This window comes from Lissotriton helveticus, chromosome 1_2, assembly GCF_964261635.1.
Source record: "Lissotriton helveticus chromosome 1_2, aLisHel1.1, whole genome shotgun sequence".
Lineage (NCBI taxonomy): Eukaryota > Metazoa > Chordata > Amphibia > Caudata > Salamandridae > Lissotriton > Lissotriton helveticus.
The window spans coordinates 132,475,477-132,499,548 of record NC_136058.1 but is presented as its reverse complement, the minus strand read 5'-3'; positions in this window follow the sequence as shown (position 1 = coordinate 132,499,548).

The following is a 24,072-nucleotide window of genomic DNA, read 5'->3' as shown; positions in this document are numbered from 1 at the left end:
TCCAATATTTATCAAAGCTCTATCTACACTTAAACCTTGAGATTTATGAATAGTCACCGCATATGCCAAACAAACAGGAAACTGTTTTCGTCGGACATATAAATGTTTTACAAGCAAAAATCGATTTGAACAATGACTGACTTGTTGTACCTCTTCAATTCCATCAAATTAGATTTTTAAAAATTCAATCTCATCTCTATTTGGATAATTCAGAAAACCAACAACATTACCATTCACCAAACCTCTTTCCACATGTAAATTTCTTCGTAAAATAATACGACATTTTAAACATACATACAGATTCTTTTCTAAACTAGCAGTTTTAAATATTGATTTCTCTAAAGAATCCAATTTTAATTTCAACCTTTCTGACAAAATAATAGTACTTCCTTCATGCTCTATTCTATCTTTAGCTTCCAGTTTCTTAATTTCTTGATTTTCTAACTTCAACCTTTTTTCATTGAACATAGAACAGTCGTGTAGAGTTGGCATCAGGCATATAACTGATTTATCTTCTGCTTCTTTACTATATATTTTCTCTGCCACATTATTTTCATTTGGAAACAAATTGGAAAGTAATCGTGTTTGTAAAGTTTCTATGGCATGTTCACTTAGTTTTCCAATTCTAATATCTTGGAGAATATTTCCATATTTAGTATCCTTTGCCTGTCACATATTTTGAATGAGTTCAGTATATTTGAAATGTGACCATATATTAACATCTCCAATACTTCCCAGGGACTTTCTGGTGTCTTCATGTGTCACAGTATTAAATACAGGTTGTCCTTTTACAGGAGTTAGCTGCAGTAGATCTTCAAAAACTATGACCTGTTTGCCTCCAAATAACACATCATACTCTGTTTTAAGAATCTGTTGCATTCTTAAATGCACAAAGGCAAGCATTAGATTTGATACCATGCTTACCTCATCAATAATGAGAAGTTTCATTTTTTTAAGGACTCTAGAAACTTCACAACAAGCTTCTCCAGATAGCTTGTGGTATTGTAATTTATTTTCATGTTCGACTGGCAGCATCAATAAACGATGTAAAGTAATCCCTTTAATATTGTGTGCTGCCAACCCAGTTGGAGCAGTAACAACACAAGAGAGTGATGAGTCCGTTCTTTGCTGTAGATATGTAGCAATTCCTTTAATTAGAAAACTTTTTCCAGTTCCAGCTTCTCCACTCACATATAGTCGGACAGGTTGAAATGACATACATGAGCATTCTTTTTTCTCATGACGAAAACCATGCTCAATCTGCTCTGTCACTTCATCATATATCTGTTTTTGCTCAAGATTAAGTTGCTTTTCCAATTCTTCTAAGTTTATTACATCCTCTTCCATTGCTCTTTCCACCTCATCCATGGCAGTGGCTGCTTCATTTTGGATAATTGGTTGTCCAAGTGGATCTTGACTCAACAATGCAGAACTTTGACTATCTTGAGAACTTTCTCTAGCAATCTCTGCTGCTATTGTTGCTTCTTGCTCTATTTCGTCCTTCAACATTTGCAGATAATTACTAAAAACAGGACATTCTATAGTATTTTGAGATGCGTTGAATGAATCTTAATAACAGTCAAAGTCACCAAGTAGTTCCTCATCTTTACACCATGGTTTAAAGAGTTGCAAAAGAGCTAAATAGTAAAATTCCCTTTTGTCAGAAGTTTCACCACTCAGCTTTCGGTGATTAATCAAATATCCTTTTCTTTGTTTCACCAGACATCCTTCACATCCAATCACAGTATATATACCTTTATCAATATCCTCTGTAATATTCCTTTTAAAAGTGTAGTTTTGTAGTATTTCATACAGACAAATGTTTTCAAGCAGATTACTTCTATTTGGATAGTATGTATCCAACATGTTTGTCTTCAGAATGTCTGTACTGTTTGGTTCTTTCTCTGCTAAATATTCAATTTCTTGAACAGGTTTCAAAACTCGGTTTTGTGTTCTCGCCAGTCCTAAACTCACCCAAATGATTGTTCAAGATTTTGCGTAAAGACTTGCTGATGATAATCGATCACAACATTCATATGCTTCAATTTCTTGATGAGATAACATCTTCAAACTGTAGGTATACAATTTCTTACTTAGGCTCTTTTCATGAGAAATGTCTTCCCACATATCCTTTAGTTCCGTCTTTTCAGATTTGGTGATGTAAGACGTTACATATCGAGCCACAGCAATAGAGTTGTCTGAAACATATTGAATATCCATGTTAGCATTCCACATGGACAAAATGACTGGGTTAAAGTCATTTATGTATTTTGACTCTTCGTTTCTTCTTAAATTGTATGTATTTTTTGGTGATTTTCTTGTAACAGTATGCCGCAAAGACGACATAAAATTGTTCACTCTTCCTTTTGGAATTACTGCTCGTGGAAATCCAAAACGACATTTGGTATATAATTTATCCTTTGATTTGAATTTTCATCGACAATATTTGCCACAACGATGGCTTTGAAATCGTAACACTTTCCTTATCAATTGTACCTTTGGGTATATCACATGTTGCATATTCTTCAATGAAAGACAGTACAGTGTCATCTGAGTCTTTTCCAAATTTGGGAGCATCTTTGATCCACAATAGCATATGAATATGAGGAGCACCTCTTGCTTGATACTCTTTTCTCCAAAAGAAATCCAGAACTTCGCCAAGAGGAGGATTTTTTTTATTTGTAATAAAAGACATCATAGCTTCAAATCTATGATTAAAATATCTGCAAACATTAACTGGATCCAAAGAGCACAGTTCTCCAGGTGTCTTGTACTCTACATTTTCGATGTTTCCATTTGCCTCTCGAAGAAATTCAAGTAAATCTTCCCAAGCATACTCAGCACAGCTTAGAGTTAGAAACCATGTAGGTGCTCCTAAGTTTCTTAGCATACATTTCAAATCTCCATGACGACGGTACCAATACTCATCAGTAACCCGTTGATATGCCTTTAGATTAATTAGGTGAGAATCCAAAACAGTGTCTTTCTGTTGGACTTTATCCATAAACTCTTTTACTGAAACATTTTGCAGATGTACTCCACTTTTTAGTATATGGTTTACTGCATAAGAAAGTCCAGATAAGTCACTTTCAAACAGAAGATGAAACAAATATGGAATATATTGACGAAATCTCGCATCTTCTGCATATAATCTTGTTGTCCGGTATTCAGATGCAGGAATTTGCATAGGTCGGTCATCGTATCGTGTACCTTGACCTGTTGGAAATAACTGAGGAAAACAACGAGCTTCCAAGCTCTCTTCCCATACACTAATGGGAGTTCCTTCTGCTTTTTTCATCTGAAATAATTCAACAGCATTCCCCATTGATTCTTTGGAATGCAGTGGATGAACACTGTAATGTTCATACATTTCTTCACTTCTGGACACATCTACTTTTTCGATTTGTCCAGCAGGCAAATAATTTTCCTCTTCTTCATTTATTTCTTCTTCTCCTACGTATACATTTGTATAGTATTTATTGTTTTTGACCAAATACAACGTTGCCTTTTTGACTTTTCTAACATCCACTAAATCTTGCCAGATTTTCTTACTCTTTGTAGGCACACCATTAACTAGAATAACTAAAGGTTCCTCTTAAACATTTTCAACACAAATTGTCTCAATGTTTTTCTTTAAATCAAGAGGCAAATATACAACTCTTCCCTTTAATCCTCTTTGTAAATCTGAAGGATTTAATTTCCCTGTCTTAGGCTCCATACGAACAATAGCCTGAAATGGATGCACACACTGAATCAGAATAGTCTCATAGGTATTTAAATCCTTCAGTTCAGATGGAATACTTACCAACTCAAGATTATTATGTACAGCTCTAGCAGGCATTCTATTATCACTTAATTTATTATAACATTAATTACAAATATGTTGATCAGAACCCAAATCAAAACAATTTTCTATCAACAAATAGGTTGCAAAATTTTTCCACTCACTATTATTTTCCTCTTCACTTTTTAAATATAAATCAACTAACCTGGTTTGATTTTTGTAATGAGTGCGTCGACAACACACACAAGGAAAATTTGGTTTTTCACCTGCAATACCTTAAATTTTGTTACTTCCTGTTCAAAATTTTCAGTATTAAAATACCGGACATTTTCTACCTTATTTCCATCTATTACTGTATCAGTTTCTGCACTGTCTTCTTCTGAACCAAAGTAACTAACCTCAATTTCTTCACATATCTTCTTTACATCTAATTCAGATCCATGCAAAAGAGCACTATTTAACTGCTTGAGCTTAAGTGCTGGACTTTTTGCATAAAACAACCTTCTCACTAATTTCCTTACTTCGGTATGATGCACTGCTAACATCCTGAAATGGTGCAAAACACTCTGGCATACTTTTTTAGAAAGACAAGCCAGAGAATGCCCTTGCAGACCTGTTTTTTTCTCTCACTCTGCAAGGGTCTAATTCTTGCAACATTTTAACTTTTTGTTTAAGACTTTTCTTAGCATACTTACATAAGAAAATGCGAAAGAAATCAATTGAATCCTGTCGTACACTGCAAATACTACTACAATTCCAACTGTACACAGGAGCCTTAGGACGTCTTCCTAAAACTTCATCAGCTATCACCTCTTCTGTATTTCTAGGCACAATTTTCTCTTTTTCAATAGGACAACCGTTCTTTACCTCATTTGCTCTACTACTGGTTTCAACTGCATGCAACAAATCATTAGTTTGAAAATAACTTTCTTCATTAAAAAATGGCTCACAACTTGAACTATGCATCCATTTTCCAGAAAAAACATCACAGAAATTAGTCCGATTAATTACTCTTTTCCATTTACACTTAGCTTTTAAAACTTTGATTCCCTTATTCAGTGTATTTATTCTATTAATTACTAAAACAAATAACTTTTTTTTGTCTGAAATGCGCATTCAACAACATTCTCCATATACTTTTTTTCTTATAAAAAGCAGATTTCCTTTTAGGAATTTTTTCATTTTTTAACAAATTCGAAACTACTCTATTATAAAACATACGTTTCCTGATTTCTGCAAGCTGATTAATACGTCTATTAATTTGTTCACCGCAGAGTTGGGAAAATGTTTTCTTTTTTCTCTGATTTGTCCTTGTAGATACTGCTAAATGTTTTTCCTTTCCCACATTATCTTTTTTTTTCTACTTTGACATTTTTTTTTTAGAAAATCCTTGGTTGTCTTACCAGGAGAACTTTTTTTTTTGTCCGTCTTTTGTTGATTACGTAATTCTTCTAATTGTTTTCTCTTAGAATAGTATGTTTGTTTTTGTTTTTTCCTTTTTTCATTTTTGTTCGGCATGTTGATTTCTCTTTCTGTTCAAAATTATAATCTGTTATGAATAAAGAAAAAAAATAATATAGACCTCTACTAACATATAACATAGAAATTATAACCACTAAATAATGTAAACATTGGTTCAGTTTATAAGTAAAAATAAGGCATAGCAACAGTCTCTGAACAAAGTAGGAAATCATGTAGTGAGTGCTGTTTCTGACTTGATAGCAGAGCATTGATATGTCAAAATTATAGACGTATTTGCTGAGAATAATATTTCAGGGTTAAAAATAGTACAGTAGTTTTCAGGTGGTGTAGGGGGTCATAGTGGAATTAATGTTTGTGATCCTAATCTCTTACACACTTCATTAAAACATTTATTTTCATATTAATTAAAACCATGAATGATCAATACTACAAGAAGACTGACTCAAAAAATGTTTTATTATAAATTAAAAATGTATTCGTCAAACATTTCATAGTCCAATAAAACTTGCAACATGACATCATCTGGAATTTCGTTTTGATCATAAAAAAATGTTGATTTTCCAATTCAAATGCTTCTAGCACTTCAACAAAAGAACTGTCCAAGCTCTCATCCATAAAATCTTCATTTACATTCTCATTTTCCTCCGGAAAAATTTCATCTTTCAGTTCCTCTAATACATCTGTTGAGATTTCAAAATTCAAAGCAACATTTTCTTGATTCTCTTCCATTGTATATTGCAATATTATGTTGCTGGTCCTTACAAAAAAATATAAAGTCTTAATTATATCTTTTTCAAAAATAGATAATTAAAAACTACCTTAACCAATTTTATAAGTACATATATTACCATACTTTTAAATACATTAACTACACAAATTAATCTGCCACCTTCCTCTTTTTTGAAAACAGACTCACACTGTGATCCTAGTCACATAACACTGGACCAGATGTAGGAAAGGAAATACCAGTCGGTAACGGCCGATTTCAACCGTTACCGACCGGTATTTAGGCTTCGGCATGTAGTGGCCAGCATTTTACAGAATCGGTAAATTTACTGATTCGGTAAATTTTCCGATTCTGTAAAATACTGAATTGATAATTTTACCGATTCGGTAATTCCACATGTAGGTGACACTCCTGAGAGTGCCACAGGCCCTTAAAAGTCGGTATTTTACCACCCAATCCTATTGGGTGGTAAAATACCGAATTCAATTGTGCATGCACACTTGTGCCATGTGGCACACAGACATGCCCTTAGGGCATGTCTGTGTGCCACATGGCACACATGCCTGTATTTGGGGTGCTAGAGGATGTCAAAGTGACACACCCTGCACCCTTGCAGGATTCGCTATTTACCGAATCGGTATTGCCCATTGATTCCTATGGGCTTCAAGGCCTATAGGAATCAATGGGCAATACCGATTTGGTATTTACCGAATCAGTAAATACCGAATGTTACTGATTCGGTAATTCAAATTTAAGAATTACCTACATCTCCCACCTTCCTATTTACCAATTCATAAATACCGATTCGGTAAAATTCAATATTTATGAATCGGTAAATAGGAATTACCTACATCTGGCCCACTATCTTTTGCAATTACTGCAGTCAAATGAGGTCTTACTGTGAGTTTTGTTTAAGGGTTTTCTGGACTATAGAACTGATGAAAGACTTTATAATTTATTTCTAGGAATGGATTTTCTAAGTTTAGCACAATAAACTGGTGTTTAAACTGTGTACAGACTGAAGGTGGAACTCACAGAGCAGAAATGTAAATTCACTAAAAAGATTACTATTTGCCACAGAGACAGTTGCTTTTGCCTTTGCACAGCACACTCAGAATCTAAATTGCACAGCATTCACAAAATTTCATGCTAAACATGAGCAATCATATCATAATAGACTTCTGAAAATGCATATAAACGGGTCTAGAGAGATGGTATAGGCACACATATAGAGAGAAAAATAAAATAACGCAGGCAGACAGTAAACTGTTATAGTCAGAGAATAGATGGTACAGTGCTCTAAGTAAAAAAACAGATGCAGCAGTTACAAAAAAGAAGGTGTAGAGACACAGTGAGATGGTATGAGCAGAGAGATACATAGTACAGGCAGAGACAGACATAGTAGATTGCATGTAACATGCTGGTCATGTGTGTAAAATCCCACTGTGAGTCAAATTTGATTTTAAATTAATCTGGGTGAATTATTTGCTTAGTTGATGTGTTTTAAAATCATGTTTATTTGACAATTATGCTTTAGGATATGTACTATTAGAGAATCTGTTAGGCCTCTTGTTGGTTAAAAAGGCTCTATGTTATGCATGTATATGGTCTGTTTTTTGCAGTAGAGACGGTGAAATGGTATGAAAACAGATACAGATAATAAAATAGTATAATACAGAAAAATTACTCGAAACAGACACTGAAATGTTACATCCAGAGGCTACAAGAAGCACACAGAGGCGCAGATAGAGAACACAGACAGAAAACAGTACAATCAGGGAGTGCGAAACTACAGACAGAGAGGGACAAATATTTATCATGGTAGGACTGCATAACACATACCAACAGCCAAATCATAATAGGCCTCTGCAATTACACAAGAACGGATGCAGAGAGATAGTACAGCCAGAGTTAGAGAGATAATGCAGATTTAGAAGAAATAATGCATGCAGATAGTAAACTGTTACAAGCAGAGGATAGATAAAGTAGTACTGCAAAGAATACATCACATGGAGCAGTGCCATAAAAAGATAGTGCCGAAAGACAGTAAAATAGTATGAGAACATACATAAATAATGCAAGGAGATACAGACAAGGTACACATAAAAGATAAAATGATACAACACAAAACAAATGGTGGAAACATTGAGAGAATTTTTTCTTATTATTTTAAACTACAGACAAATAGATCCCCTTTACAAATTAGAAACTCACCTTTAAAAATGGTTTTGAAGATTCAGAACACTCTCAATTACACCCTAGGTTCTTGGATTTGAGCAGCAAACACTAAAAAAAAACAGAAATTGTATTACCATGTTACACACATCTTTATTAGACAGCATAGAGCCTGTTTGGCAAGTAAGAGGCCTAACAGACATGCTACCTAAGATTCTCTAGCAGTACATACCAGACTTTTTAGCAGAAAGCATTTTCCATACTAAATCGTTTTTAAGTCATCTTAAACACATGAGCAGCATGTTGCATGTTATTTACCATCTCTGTCTCTGCAAGCAGTATGTGTAATTTACCATCTCTGTCTCTCCAAGCAATATGTGTGTCTCTGCTCATAAATCCTTTTTAAGTCATCTAAACACATGAGCAGCATGTTGCATGTGATTTACCATATCTGTCTCTGCAAGCAGTGTGTGTAATTTACCATCTCTGTCTCTGCAAGCATTAAGTGTGTCTCTGCTCATAAATCCTTTTTAAGTCATCTAAACACATGAGCAGCATGTTGCATGTAATTTACCATCTCTGTCTCTGCAAGCAGTGTGTGTAATTTACCATCTCTGTTTCTGCAAGCAGTATGTGTGTCTGCTCCTAATATTTAACCGTCTGTACTGGCCAAAAACAGGCCACCTATATATAAGCATATATATATATATATACCAGACTTTTTAACAGAAAACATTTTCTATACTAAATTGTTTTTAAATCATCTTAAACACATAAGCACCATGTTACATGTAATTTACTATCTCTGTCTCTGCAAGCAGTATGTGTAATTTACCATCTCTGTCTCTCCAAGCAATATGTGTGTCTCTGCTCATAAATCCTTTTTGAAGTCATCTAAACACATGAGCAGCATGTTGCATGTAATTTACCATCGCTGTCTCTGCAAGCATTGTATGTAATTTACCATCTCTGTATCTGCAAGCAGTATGTGTGTCTGCTCCTAATATTTAACCATCTGTACTAGTCAAAAACAGGCCACCTATATATAAGCATATATATATATACCAGAATTGTTAGCAGAAAACATTTTCTATACTAAATCGTTTTTAAGTAATCTTAAACACATAAGCCCCATGTTGCATGTAATTTACTATCTCTGTCTCTGCAAGCAGTATGTGTAATTTACCATCGCTGTCTCTGCAAGCAGTATGTGTGTCTCTGCTCATAAATCCTTTTTAAGTCATCTAAACACATGAGCAGCATGTTGCATGTAATTTACCATCGCTGTCTCTGCAAGCATTGTATGTAATTTACCATCTCTATCTGTGCAAGCAGTATGTGCATCTCTGCTCATAAATCCTTTTTAAGTCATCTTAACACATGAGCAGCATGTTGAATGTAATTTACCATCCCTGTCTCGGCAAACAGTGTGTGTAATTTACCATCTCTGTCTCTGCAAGCACTGAGTGTAATTTACCATCCCTGTCTCTGCAAGCAGTATGTGTAATTTACTATCTCTGTCTCTGCAAGCAGTATGTGTATCTCTGCTCATAAATCCTATTAAGTCATCTTAACACATGAGCAGCATGTTGAATGTAATTTACCATCCCTGTCTCTGCAAACAGTGTGTGTAATTTACCATCTCTGTATCTGCAAGCAGTATGTGTGTCTGCTCCTAATATTTAACCGTCTGTACTGGTCAAAAACAGGCCACCTATATATAAGCATATATATATACCAGACTTTTTAGCAGAAAACATTTTCTATACTAAATCGTTTTTAAGTCATCTTACACACATAAGCACCATATTGCATGTAATTTACCATCTCAGTCTCTGCAAGCAGTATGTGTAATTTACCATCTCTGTCTCTGCAAGCAGTATGTGTGTCTCTGCTCATAAATCCTTTTTAAGTCATCTAAACACATAAGCAGCATGTTGCATGTAATTTACCATCTCTGTCTCTGCAAGCATTGTATGTAATTTACCATCTCTGTATCTGCAAGCAGTATGTGTGTCTGCTCCTAATATTTAACCATCTGTACTGGTCAAAAACAGGCCACCTATATATAAGCATATATATATACCAGACTTTTTAGCAGAAAACATTTTCTATACTAAATCGTTTTTAAGTCATCTTAAACACATAAGCACCATGTTGCATGTAAGTTACTATCTCTGTCTCTGCAAGCAGTATGTGTAATTTACCATCTCTGTCTCTGCAAGCAGTATGTGTGTCTCTGCTCATAAATCCTTTTTAAGTCATCTAAACACATGAGCAGCATGTTGCATGTAATTTACCATATCTGTCTCTGCAAGCAGTGTGTGTAATTTACCATCTCTGTCTCTGCAAGCAGTATGTATATCTCTGCTCATACATCCTTTTTAAGTCATCTAAACAAATGAGCAGCATGTTGCATGTAATTTACCATCTCTGTCTCTGCAAGCACTGAGTGTAATTTACCATCTCTGTCTCTGCAAGCAGTATGTGTAATTTACCATCTCTGTCTCTGCAAGCAGTATGTGTGTCTCTGCTCATAAATCCTTTTTAAGTTATCTTAACACATGAGCAGCATGTTGCATGTAATTTACCATCCCTGTCTCTGCAAACAGTGTGTGTAATTTACCATCTCTGTATCTGCAAGCAGTATGTGTGTCTGCTTCTAACATTTACCCGTCTGTACTGGCCAAAACCAGGCTACCTATACATAAGCATATATATATACCAGACTTTTTAGCAGAAAACATTTTCTAAACTAAATCGTTTTTAAGTCATCTTAAACACATGAGCACCATGTTGCATGTAATTTACCTTCTCTGTCTCTCCAAGCAGTATGTGTGTCTCTGCTCATAAATCCTTTTTAAGTCATCTAAACACATGATCAGCATGTTGCATGTAATTTACCATCTCTGTCTCTGCAAGCAGTGTGTGTGTCTCTGCTCATAATATTTCACTGTCTCTACTGGCCAAAAACAGGCACCTATATATAAGCATATATATATAACAGACTTTTTACCAGATAACACAGAGCACAACCCATTTAAATGACCACTACAAACCAAAGCAGAAACCTAACTCATTTCAAAAATTATTTTCCAATATACACCATACAAAAACACAATATGCTTCTTAATCGTCCCCATACTGCATACAGCAGTGTATCTTCATTAAATAAATCATATTTCAGATACCACACAGGCACAGAGTAAGTTGAGACCCAGTCACAGAAAACCCTTTAAGCTAAAAGAGGCAAAGTGTTACAAAGCACAGGTGACAATATTGAAAATTATATAAATATAATTTCTGACTTTAAACAGACACTCAGAGTAATCCTTGACCAACATTTAAACACCACACTTTTGACCAGAAAACATTTTCCACAGTAAATCGTTTTTGACACAGAGCACAGCTCATTTAAATTACCACTACAGAAACAAAGCAGAAACCTAACTCATTTTGAAAATACATTTTCCAATATGCACCATTCTATTTTTAAACAGCATTACAAAATAACATGACACAAAATACAAGAATAAAGAAGCACAATAAGCTTCTAATCTTCCCCATAGTGCATACAGCACTCTATCTTTATCAAAATAATAATTACTCACCTTTTAAAATGCTTTGGAAGATCTAGATAGTGTCAATCACAGTCAACAAATTTTCTGCAGCAGAATCTCTGAATAATGCTTCTGACACTAGAGCCTGATAATAATGGCACAGATTCTTTTTCATTTCAGACCCATATGCGTGTACATAACCAATAAAATTCTTCCCACACAAATTCAAAACCAAACTGCACATTTTAATTGGTTGTACATTAGAACACTTTGAAAGTCACATAACATTCACCCATCCCCCCAGTGCTCATTTCCCAGTAACCATGGTAACTCCCTCCAAACCCAGCTCACAGTGCAGAAGTTCATCATATAATGTTGCAAAATATTCCATCAAGGGTGTTTGACCTCTCACTGTACTACCTAATCATGTGCCATGTTTCTTTAAATGCCTTTTTCTCAACCATTGAAATGACTTCTTTCAACAAAAAAAAGCATGCACCCTAATTTTCAGTGCTGAATTTTAAGAAAGCACCAATCATTTCTTGTTTTTCAAGTGCACTGAATGTTAACCTGTTTTTTTTCTTAACTCCCACTTTCAAACTGGCATTTCATTTACACAACTCATCTGAATACAAGCACACCTACCTTGACGGATGCATAAAGTCTGGTTTGTGGGTCATAGCTATGTCCACTTGGCTCAAAAATACACAGCTAACAGAGGTAATTACAACCTTGATTTACCAAATGTGAACTTTGTATGGATTGGACAAAGAGGATTGAGATGTCACCAATTGATACCATTGGTAAAATCCTTTATGCATCTTCCACACCCTGACCTTATAATTGTGCACTGTGGTGGCAATGACTTGGGCACTTTGACTGGGGTAGGTCTGGAAATGCTTTTAAAGGACATCTTTGGGCAATTGATGACACTTTTTCCAAAAACTGCCTTGGTATATTCTAATATATGCCAAAGGCAAAAATGGAACTGATATGATATGATATGAAGGGTTTTGTAGCGCGCTCTATTACTAAAAATAGTAACCTGGCACGGGGATGCCAAACAGATTCCGAGGTTAGAAGAGAGATTTAGGGGAAGTAAAGAATGATGTTAACTGGTCCAACCACTTTTGTCCACAGATTGAGAAAGCAAGGAAACATGTAAATAAATTTGTTTCTGCGTACATGAGAGACTATGGAATGGGTAGTATATACCACAACAACTTGCGTTACAACATGCAAGGCATCTATAGGAGAGATGGTGTACATTTCACCAATGAGGGGAATAGAGTCTTCCTCTGTAAGATAAGACTCTGCATCGGTATAATTTTTTGTCGTCGAACGCGCACCGTGCGCGCACCCGTAACTTTTTGGCGACAAGAAAACAAAAAAAAGAATTTTTTTTGGCTTTGGGGGTCCTTAATGGACCCCCTGAGAAAACCTAGGGGGTCAGGGAGTCTCCACCCTGCCCCCTTTCCACGTTCTCCAATATAGTTTCTAACAGACTTGTAAATTGAGGTGCGCGACCCGGTGCGCGCATCTTGCAACTTTTTAGGAAAAAAAAAGATTTGTTTGGGCTTTGGGGGTCCTTAATGGACCCCCTGAGAAAACCTATGGAGTCAGGGAGTCTCCACCCTGCCCCCTTTCCACGTTCTCCAATATAGTTTTTAACAGTCTTGTAAATCAAGGTGCGCGACCAGGTGCGTGCACCCCACAACTTTTTAGAAAAAAAAAGATTTTTTGGGGCCTTGGGGGTCCTTAATGGACCCCCTGATAATACCTAGGGGGTCAGGGACTGTCTACCAAGCCTCCTTCTCACGTTTTGAAACTTTTATTTAAATTGAGTGAAACGCCATTTTGAGACGGGGTGCGCGATCGGGTGCGCGCACCCCACAACTTTTTAGAAAAAAAAAAGGTTTTTTTCGGCCTTGGAGGTCCTTAATGGACCACCTGAAAATACCTAGGGGGTCAGGGAGTCTCCACCCTGCCCCCTTTCCATGTTGTGCCCCTTTCTTATCTACAATATGTGGACTCGCACTGACAAAATGGCGGTCAACACTTCCTGATTTCCTCCAAATAGAATGTTGACAGACGTCAAACAACAAATCAGAATTCCGCTCGTGCACGGGAAGGTGCGCGCACGGTGCGCGCTTATAGATATATAATTGATTTTAACTTTAATTTTCTCAGGCACTACTGGAGGGATTTACAATATTTAACCAAAAGCGTGATCTGCGTACCAGTCTCTACCATTTTGCCAAGTTTGGTGTAATTCAGTTCAACCGTTCGGGCTGTAGCCGTGTCTAAAGGTCCTATGGAAAATAACATGGGGAAAACACGTTTTGGGACCCCCCTTTTTTCTCGGCCCCCTCTTCACAAATCCCCCCGAAACTTTCAGGGAAGAAGCGCAGCAGAGCTGGCCAAAATTTTGGAAAATTACACGCAAATTCGTCCACCGGCGCCAGAGTTATTCCCAATAGAATGTTGCGGATTTCCTATGGAAACTAGGTCCTAACTATAACTCACTACTGGCGACCACCAGTAGGTAATATATATATATATTACCTACTGGCGGTCGCCAGTAGGTAGTTATAGTTAGGATTGATTTCCATAGGGAAATCGCAACATTCTATTTGGAATAACTTTGGCGCCGGTTGAGGAATCAGCCTGAATTGTTCAGCAACTTTGCCTCGCGGCTCTCCGCTCCTTCCCTGAAGGTTTGAGGGGGATTCGTCAAGCGGGGGCCAAGATAAAAGGGGGGTCCCAAAACGTGTTTTCCCCATGTTAATTTCCATAGGGCGGTCTGTCGCACTTTTAGCTCGAACGGCTGAATGGATTTTCACCAAACTTGGCAAAATTGTAGGGACTGGTAGCCCGATGTGCCTTTGCTATGTCTCAAGATATGTGCTCCAGAGGATTTTGAGTAATTTAGGTTCAAAAAAATGTATATATCTGTAAGCGCGCCCCGGGCGCGCCACGCGACTTGCGCACGGGAAGCTGATTGGCTCTCGGGTGTCTGTAAACATTCGAAACAGTCCGCAGCGGCCGCCATCTTGTGTCTCGGTAGGATCGAGACACAAGAGGTGGCCAAAAACAAAGGGGGAAATGACCAAAAGGGGGCAGGGTACACCCCCCCTGACCCCCTAGGTTTGATGTGGGGGCCATAAAAGGGTTCCTCGGGTAAAAAAATTTTTTAATTTTTTTTCAATTTTCGCGGGGGGGGGAGCGCCCGGTACGCACACCGGGGAGCGTACCGGGGAGCGTACTGAAAAATAGTGAAAATAATAGTGTAAAATAATCATTTTGAGTGATTACAGGTAGGGTTGCTCTGAAAAGAGCTTTTGGGTTCTGTGGCTGTTTTAGGTACCTACAAGTACGTCCCACACACACCCACACGCACACGCACACAACCCCACACCCCCACACCCACACACTCCCCACACACTCCCCACACACACCTCACACACGCACACCTCCACCCACACACAAACACCCCACACCCCCACACTGACACCTTACACATCCACACCCACAACCACACATCCCACACACCCAGACACACACACACACCTCACCCCCCCAACACACACACACGCACACACAGATACCTCACAGACACACCTCACACATCCCACACACCTCTCCCCCACACACACACGCACACCTCACAGACACATCCACACATACACACACATCCTACACACATACCCCCCACACCCACACACACCCCACACACACCTCACACACCCACACTTCCACCTACACCCAAACACTCCATACACCCACACCCACACACACACCTTACACACCCACATCCCCACCCACACCCACATACCCCACACACATATACACCTCATCCCCCCCAGACACACACACACACACACACATACACACCTCACAGACACACCCCGCACATCCCCCACACACACCTCCCCCACCCCCACACATGGGAAAAACTCAGTGAAACACTAAAATAATAATTTAAAGTGCTTAGAGGAAGGGTATCTCTGAATAGAGTTGTTGTGTTGTGTGGGTGATTTAAGTACCAACATGTAGGTACCAATGCAGAGTCTTAAATTCAATGTACATAGTTTACTCTGTAGATAATTTGCATATTGTTATAGAAGTTATTGTGGTATATGGAATCCATACCATAGTCTGTCAGGAAAACATAAAGAACATGGAGGCAGGAGATGAAAAAGAGATGTCAAATACACATTGGAGATAATATAGTGGGAGAAAGGAAGTATCTATGAACAAAATTACTATGTAAAACAAAAAAGTTGCACAGTATACTATAAGTCTGACTTTACATTATAATCAATTCGGTAGTAGTTTAAGAATTACATATAAAAATGAATAATGTCTCAAACAATTTTAGAATTATTAAATATAAATTTATTTTTGAGATTCATTTTCAAAATTTGATAGAACCTCTAACATTTGACTGTCCGAAATGTCCTCTTTTTGAGTGAACATAACTTCCAACATTTGACTGTCAGAAACGTCCTCATATTGAATTAACAAATCCACAGATTCTACACATTGTAGAAGTTCATGGTCCCGTGATTCATCCATGAATTCCAAGTCATTGGGTTCAATGATTTCCTCATTGTTCATCTCTAGGACAATTTCAAAGGAAATGTTCTGTTCTCTTTCCATTTTTGTGCTGAAATTTGCATTAAAAAAAAAATCAGTAGAAATATGGCACTGTTGGGTTTAAGTTCAGACAGGTAGTTTTGATTTTTTAACAGTGAAGTTGACTTTGGGCAATGCATGGTAACAGGCAGGAAGTAGAAATATAAAAAAGTGCCTGTGAAGAAACGTAAGTAAATTCATAATTATAGCAGAGAAGCCTAAGTCAATCCATAAATATAACAGAGGAGCCTATCTCTATCTATAACTACAGCAGAGGGAAGGTAAATAACTATCAGAAAACGTTTTTAAAAAATAACTTAAAGTGCCCCTTTCAAATTATCAACTTACTTTACAGAGAGGTGAAGAAGACAAAATGCGAAAATCCTTTCAAGATGTACCTCAGGTAGTTGTAGTCAAAATGGCCGTGTTTCCCTCTCATTTTTCATTTATATTCATGTACATAACCAATCAAATGTCAAGAAAAAAAAATAGAAAATGAAAGTAACATTTTAATTGGTTGTCGATTCTAACACTTCAGATGTGTTTTTGTGAAGTAATTTACCTCTGGGTATTTAGAGAGGTCTACAGGCTAAATAGCTCAATGGAATTCCATCGAATTTGGGAAAATGGTAGGGATTGGTATGTAGTATGAACTATTCTATATTTGGTGAAAGTGTCTCCAGTGGTTTTTATGTAAATTAACTTTTAACATTTTTTTAGAGCGCTTCCCGGTGCGCGCCCCGGTACACGTACCGGCAGCGCTACGGCAGTCCTCCATTTTGTGTTCGGTAGATTTAAGACAGAAAATGGAGGACAAACAACGTTGGGAATGGGTCTAAAGGGGCATCGTAGGCACTCCTTGACCCTCTAGGTTTTCTGAGGGGGTCTTAGGAGGCCCAAATAGGCAAAAAAAAAAATATATATATATATTTTTCGCGGGGGTGGAGCGCCCGGTACGCGCACTGGGAAGCGTACCGGGGAGCGTACTATAGTGAAAAAAGTTAGAAAAAGATAATCATTTGGAGTGATCAGAGATAGGGTAGCCCTGAAAAGGGCTTTTGGGTTCTGTGGCTGATTTAGGTACCTACAAGTAGGTACCAATGACCAGTCTTAAATTCAGGAGGAATATTCTATTCCCCTCATCTGAAAAGTGCACACCATCTCCCCTGTAGATATCTTGCATGTTGTAACGCAAGTTATTATTGTATATTGAACCCATTCCATAGTCTCTCATGTAAGCAGAAACAGATTTATTCACATGTTTCCGTGCTTTCTCAAATTGTGGACAAAATTGATTGGACCACTTCCATTTCTGTCTTTGGCATATATTGGAATATACCAAGGCAGTTTGAGGAAAAAGTGCCATCAATTGATCAAAGGTGTCCTTTATAAGCATTTCCAGACCTACCCCAGTCAAAGTGCCCAAGTCATTTCCTCCACAGTGCACAACTAAAAGGTCAGGGTGTGGCAAATGCAAAAAGGTTTTCACCAATGGTATCAATTGGTGACATTTCAATCCTCTCTGGCCAATCCATTTAATCTTCACATTTGGTAAGTCAAGGTTGTGAAAATTTCTGGTAGCTGCATACCTTTGAGCCCAGTGGATATAGCTATGTCCAATAATCCAGACAGAATACATGGTGAGAGGAGATTATGATGCAGTCAGATGAAGTGTGGAAAATAAATGGCAGTTGGAACAATAGGAGTTTGCAAAAAAAAACCTGTGGAGTTTCAGTGCTCTTGAATCACAAGCAATGATTGGTAGAATGAGATAGTTGAAAACTGAAAGTTAGGGTGCATGGTTGTGTTCTTTGTAAGAAGTAATTTGAATGGTTAAAAAAAAGTCATTTAAAGAAACCTTGCACCAGAAAAGCTGGTGTATTCGCAGGTCAAACATCCTTGATGAGGTGATTTGCAACATTGTAGAATAAACTTTTAACCCTGGGAGCTCAGTGAGGAGGGAGTTGCTATGGTAACAGGTAGAAAGGGCTGAGGGGTGAAGGGTGTTGGTTTGAAAATACAGAGGGAAGAGATTTGATTGGTTACCATGAGCAATATGTGTGTAGAATTAGAGGTTTTCTGTGCCTTTATGGTTTGCAGTGCCTGGAGAACATACCTTTTGCTCTGCTAAAGAAATATTGGTGTGTGTATCTGACACTGTTCTGAATTTCCTAAAATATTTGTAAAGGTGAGTTATGATTCATTTAATATAGATAGAGACTTGTATACTCTATGGAGAAGATTTGGAAGCAAATTGTGGTTTTTTAATGTTGCTTTGTGTCATGCTTTTTGATAATGCTTGGTAAAACGTTTTTACTGCATAGAGTAATTGTATTTTGTAAAATTGTGAAGTTTTAGTCGTGACATGGAATGCTTCTACATAGGACCTGTGCTGTGTTTTGTAAATGTGATGTCAAAAACGATTTTGGGAAAAATGAATGGTTTTTACATTTTTTAAAAGGAATAAAGAATGTGTGCATGTTTAAAGAAATACATTTGACTCTTTACAATGATGTTACCTGTGTTAACTCAGTGTAGGAAGCATATTGAGTTTGTTTGCATAGAGGAATTGTATTTTGTAAAATTGTGAAGCTCCATGTGAAAGCTTTTGCCTCAGTCTTATCCCTGTTGTGAGGCAGATGGTTGTACATAGGATCTGTGCTTTTTTGGGGAAAATGAATGGTTTTTAAATTTTTGAGTATAATGTGGCGCAAAGGTTTAAAAAGTGACGCATCTACCTACATGCGTCACTTTTTAAATATGGGGGAAAAAGGTACATGTTTGGGCTTTCCTGGGGAGTCTAGGTGGTGAGGCTTGTATCTAAGAGTGCAGTGGACTAGGCTTCATGAAGCATATACCTGTCTGCATTCTTAGACACAGGTGTCAATTTGACTCTTTACAATGATGTTACCTGTGTTTTAAATCAGTGTAGGAAGCATATTGAGTTTGTTTGCATAGAGGAATTGTATTTTGTAAAATTCTGAAGCTCCATGTGAAAGCGTTTGCCTCAGTCTTATTCCTGTTGTGAGGCAGGTGCAAGATTTTGCCTCAGTCTTATCCCTGCTGTGAGGCAGATGATTGTAAATAGGATCTGTGCTGTGTTTCCTAAATGTGATGTCAAAAACGATTTTGGGGAAAATAAATGTTTTTTATATTTTTGAGTATAATGTGGCGCAGAGGTTTAAAAAGTGACGCATCTACCTACATGCGTCAATTTTTAAATATGGGGCAAAAATGTACATGTTTGGGCTTTCCTGGGGAGCCTAGGTGGTGAGGCTTGTATCTAAGAGTGCAGTGGACTAGGCTTCATGAAGCATATCCCCGTCTGCATTCTTAGACACAGGTGTCAATTTGACTCTTTACAATGATGTTACCTGTGTTAACTCAGTGTAGGAAGCATATTGAGTTTGTTTGCATAGAGGTATTGTATTTTGTAAAATTGTGAAGCTCCATGTGAAAGCGTTTGCCTCAGTCTTATCCCTGTTGTGAGGCAGGTGCAAGATTTTGTCTCAGTCTTATCCCTGCTGTGAGGCAGATGATTGTACATAGGATCTGTACTGTGCTGTCCAGGGGAGCTCAAAAGGTGAGGTTTGTGTCCAAGAGTGCAATGGAGAGGAGTGAACTGGAGTACTGTGCAAAAAAAAGAACCTCATTTATGAGGCCCTGCGTCAGTTTTGCACTGCTGATGCGTCACTTTTTGTGACGCATCAGCAGCATAAAACATGTACCCTTTTGCGCCATATTTAAAAAGTGACGCATGTAGGTAGATGCGTCACTTTTTAAATCTCTGCGCCACATTATACTCAAAAATTTCAAAGCCATTTATTTTCCCCAAAGTCGTTTTTGACATCACATTTAGGAAACACAGCACAGTACCTAAGTACAACCATTCCATGTCATTACTGAATCCTCACTATTTTACAAAATACATTTCCTCTATGCAAACAAACTCAAGATGCTTCCTACACTGAGTTAACACAGGTAACATCATTGTAAAGAGTCAAATTGACACCTGTGTCTAAGAATGCAGCAGAGATAGGCTTCATGAAGCCTAGTCAACTGCACTCTTAGACACAAGCCTCACCACCTACGCTCCCCAGGAAAGCCCAAACATGTACCTTTTTGCCCCATATTTAAAAATTGACGCATTTAGGTAGATGCGTCACTTTTTAAACCTCTGCGCCACATTATACTCAAAAATGTAAAAACCATTCATTTTCTCCAAAATCGTTTTTGACATCACATTTAGGAAACACAGCACAGATCCTATGTACAATCATCTGCCTCACAGCAGGGATAAGACTGAGGCAAAATCTTGCACCTGCCTCACAACAGGGATAAGACTGAGGCAAACGCTTTCACATGGAGCTTCACAATTTTACAAAATACAATTCCTCTATGCAAACAAACTCAATATGCTTCCTACACTGACTTAACACAGGTAACATCATTGTAAAGAGTCAAATTGACACTTGTGTCTAAGAATGCAGCAGAGATAGGCTTCATGAAGCCTAGTCCACTGCACTCTTAGACATAAGCCTCATCTCCTACGCTCCCCAGGAAAGCCCAAACATGTACCTTTTTGCCCCATATTTAAAAATTGATGCATGTAGGTAGATGCGTCACTTTTTAAACCTTTGCGCCACATTATACTCAAAAATGTAAAAACCATTTATTTCCCCCAAAATCGTTTTTGACATCACATTTAGGAAACACAGCACAGATCCTATTTACAATCATCTGCCGCACAGCAGGGATAAGACTGAGGCAAAATCTTGCACCTGCCTCACAACAGGAATAAGACTGAGGCAAACGCTTTCACATGGAGCTTCACAATTTTACAAAATACAATTCTATATAACTATATGACTCAATACTTTCTCGGGAAGCATAGGTGGTGAAGCCTGTGTATAAGAGTGCAGTGGACTTAGACATAGGTATCATCTTGTTTGTACTTGTGGACAGAGCTGTCTTCCACTATACTCTTCAATACAGGCCTCACCTTTTGTGCACCCCTGGAGAATCCTCACCTCATCTGTAACCCTGTATAGATTGTTTGCTTTTTGTCATTGCTTTGTTGTTTGATAATAGTGGTCTATAATGTGCTATTTTCTTATTTAACACAGATTGAAATCCACATTTGAAGAGTAAGCAAACATGCCCACTAGGGAAAGGAAAAGAAAAGGATGTAACCGCCAAAAATCAAAAACAGCAATGGAATTACAGCACTCTTCCACAACAAATACTTCAAAAAACAGGATCCAAGCTCCTGGTAAGAGAACTAAGTCTTTCTTACGTAACATATGTACTTTAAAAAAAAAATGGACAGCATGTAGAAAAAGAGAATGACAGAGTAAATTTGAAAAGGAAGGAGAGAACCTCAAAGAATCCTACAACTGGAGCAGGAGAGAATAATATGTATAGGAATCGAAGGCAGAATCAGTTTAGAGACATTCGTAAACGAATGTTTCGCAATAGGGTGGTTTTAAATTTGTTAAAAAAACATTAGGAAAGGTAAACAGAGAGCTGCTTTTTATAAGAAAAAAAAAGTGTAGAGAAGATTGTTGATCAGGCTTTTGAAGTTAAGAAAAAATGATTTAGTGCATGCAGTTGACACCAGTGGTCGAGCGTATGAAGTGAAAGACGGTTGTCCGATTGAAAAAGAGAAACTTGTGCCTAGAGAACTAGAAGAGGTGTTAACTGATGAAGTTTTAGGGAGACGTACTAAGGGTCCAGTGTACACTTGGAAGTGTAGTAGTATTTGTAGTGTGCGACAGGAATCAATTGATTTGTTTTGTAATTTCTTACGTACATATAGTAAGAAAAGTATAAAGCAGAATGTGAAGTTGTTGCAAGACTTAGATCCTTGCAGAGTAAGAGGAATCACATGTTTGCAAGGCCATTCACTGGCTTGTCTTTCTAGAAAAGTCTGTCAGTGTGTTTTTCATCATTTTAGGATGTTAGCAGTGCATCATACCAAAATGAGGACATTAGTGAGAATGTTGTATTATGCAAAAAGTCCCGCACTTAAGCTTAAACAATTAAACAGTGCTCTTTTGCATGGAACTGAATTAGATGTGAAGAAGATTTGTGAAGAAATTGAGATTTGTTATTTTCGTGAAAAAGAGGACAGTGTAGAAATTGAGACAGCAATTCAAGGTAATGTGGAAGACAATGTACAGATTTTAAATACAGAAAAGTTTGAGCAGGAAATTACCAGGTTTAAGGTGAAATCAATTGAAAGGCCGAATTGTACTTGTGTGTGTTGTCGACGGACACATTATAAGATTAAGACTAGGTTAGTTGATTTATTTGCAAAAAGTGAAAAGATGGATAATTATGAGTGGAAACATTTAGCAACTTATTTGTGGGTGGAGAATTGTTTTGATTTGAGTTCTGATCAGCGTATTTGTAAATATTGTTATGATAAATTAAATCAAAACAGAATGCCTTCTAGAGCTGTTCATAATAATCTGGAGTTGGTAGACATTCCCTGTGAATTGATGGATTTAAATACATGTGAGTCTATTTTGATTCAATGTGTCCATCCTTTTCAGGCAATTGTTCGCATGGAGCCTAAGATAGGGAAATTGCCTCCTACAGATTTGCAGAGAGGATTAAAGGGAAGAGTTGTTTATTTGCCCCTAGATTTGAAAAAAAATATTGATACAATTGGTATAGAAAAAGTAGAAGAGGTACCTTTAGTTATTCTAGTTAATGGGGTTCCAACAAAGAGTAAAAAAATCTGGCAAGATTTAGTGGATGTTAGGAAAGTCAAAAAGGCAACGTTGTATTTAGTCAAAAACAATGAGTACTACAAAGATGTATGTGTTGCAGCAGAGGAAACAGCTGCAGATGAAGACAGTGATTGTTCAGACGGCCAAATTGAAAAAGTTGATGTGTCTAGAAGTGAAGAAATATATGAACATTATACTGTTCATCCTTTGCATTCCAAAGAAGTAATGGGGAATGCAATTGAATTGTTTCAAATGAAAACAGCAAAAGGAAGTCCCATTAGTGTATGGGAAGAAAGTTTGGAAGCTCGTTGTTTTCCACAGCTATTTCCAACAGGTCGAGGTGGACAATATGACGATCGACCACTTCAAATTCCTGCATCTGAATATCGAACTGTAAGATTATATGCTGAAGATGCAAGGTTTCGTCAATGCATTCCCTATTTGTTTCATCTACTGTATGAAAGTGACTTGTCTGGGCTTTCTTATGCAGTAAACCATATTCTGAAAAGTGGAGCACATCTGCAAAATGTTTCGGCGAGGGACTTTATGGAGAAAGTGAATCTGCAAGATTATATTTTAGAATCTCATCTAATCAATCTCATGGCATGTCAGCGTGGTACAAACGAGTATTGGTACCGTCGCCATGGGGAATTGAAATGTATGCTAAGAAACTTAGGAACTCCTACATGGTTCCTCACTCTTAGCTGTGCCGAGTATGCATGGGAGGACTTACTTCAATTTCTACGAGAGGCCAATGCTAATATACAAAATATAGAATTCAAAACATCTGGAGAACTGTGTTCTTTGGATCCAGTGAATGTATGCAGATATTTCAATCATAGATTTGAAGCTATGATGTCTTTTATTACCAACAAAAAAAATCCTCCCCTTGGAGAGGTTTTGGATTTCTTTTGGAGAAAGGAGTATCAAGCGAGAGGTGCTCCTCACATACATATGTTGTTATGGATT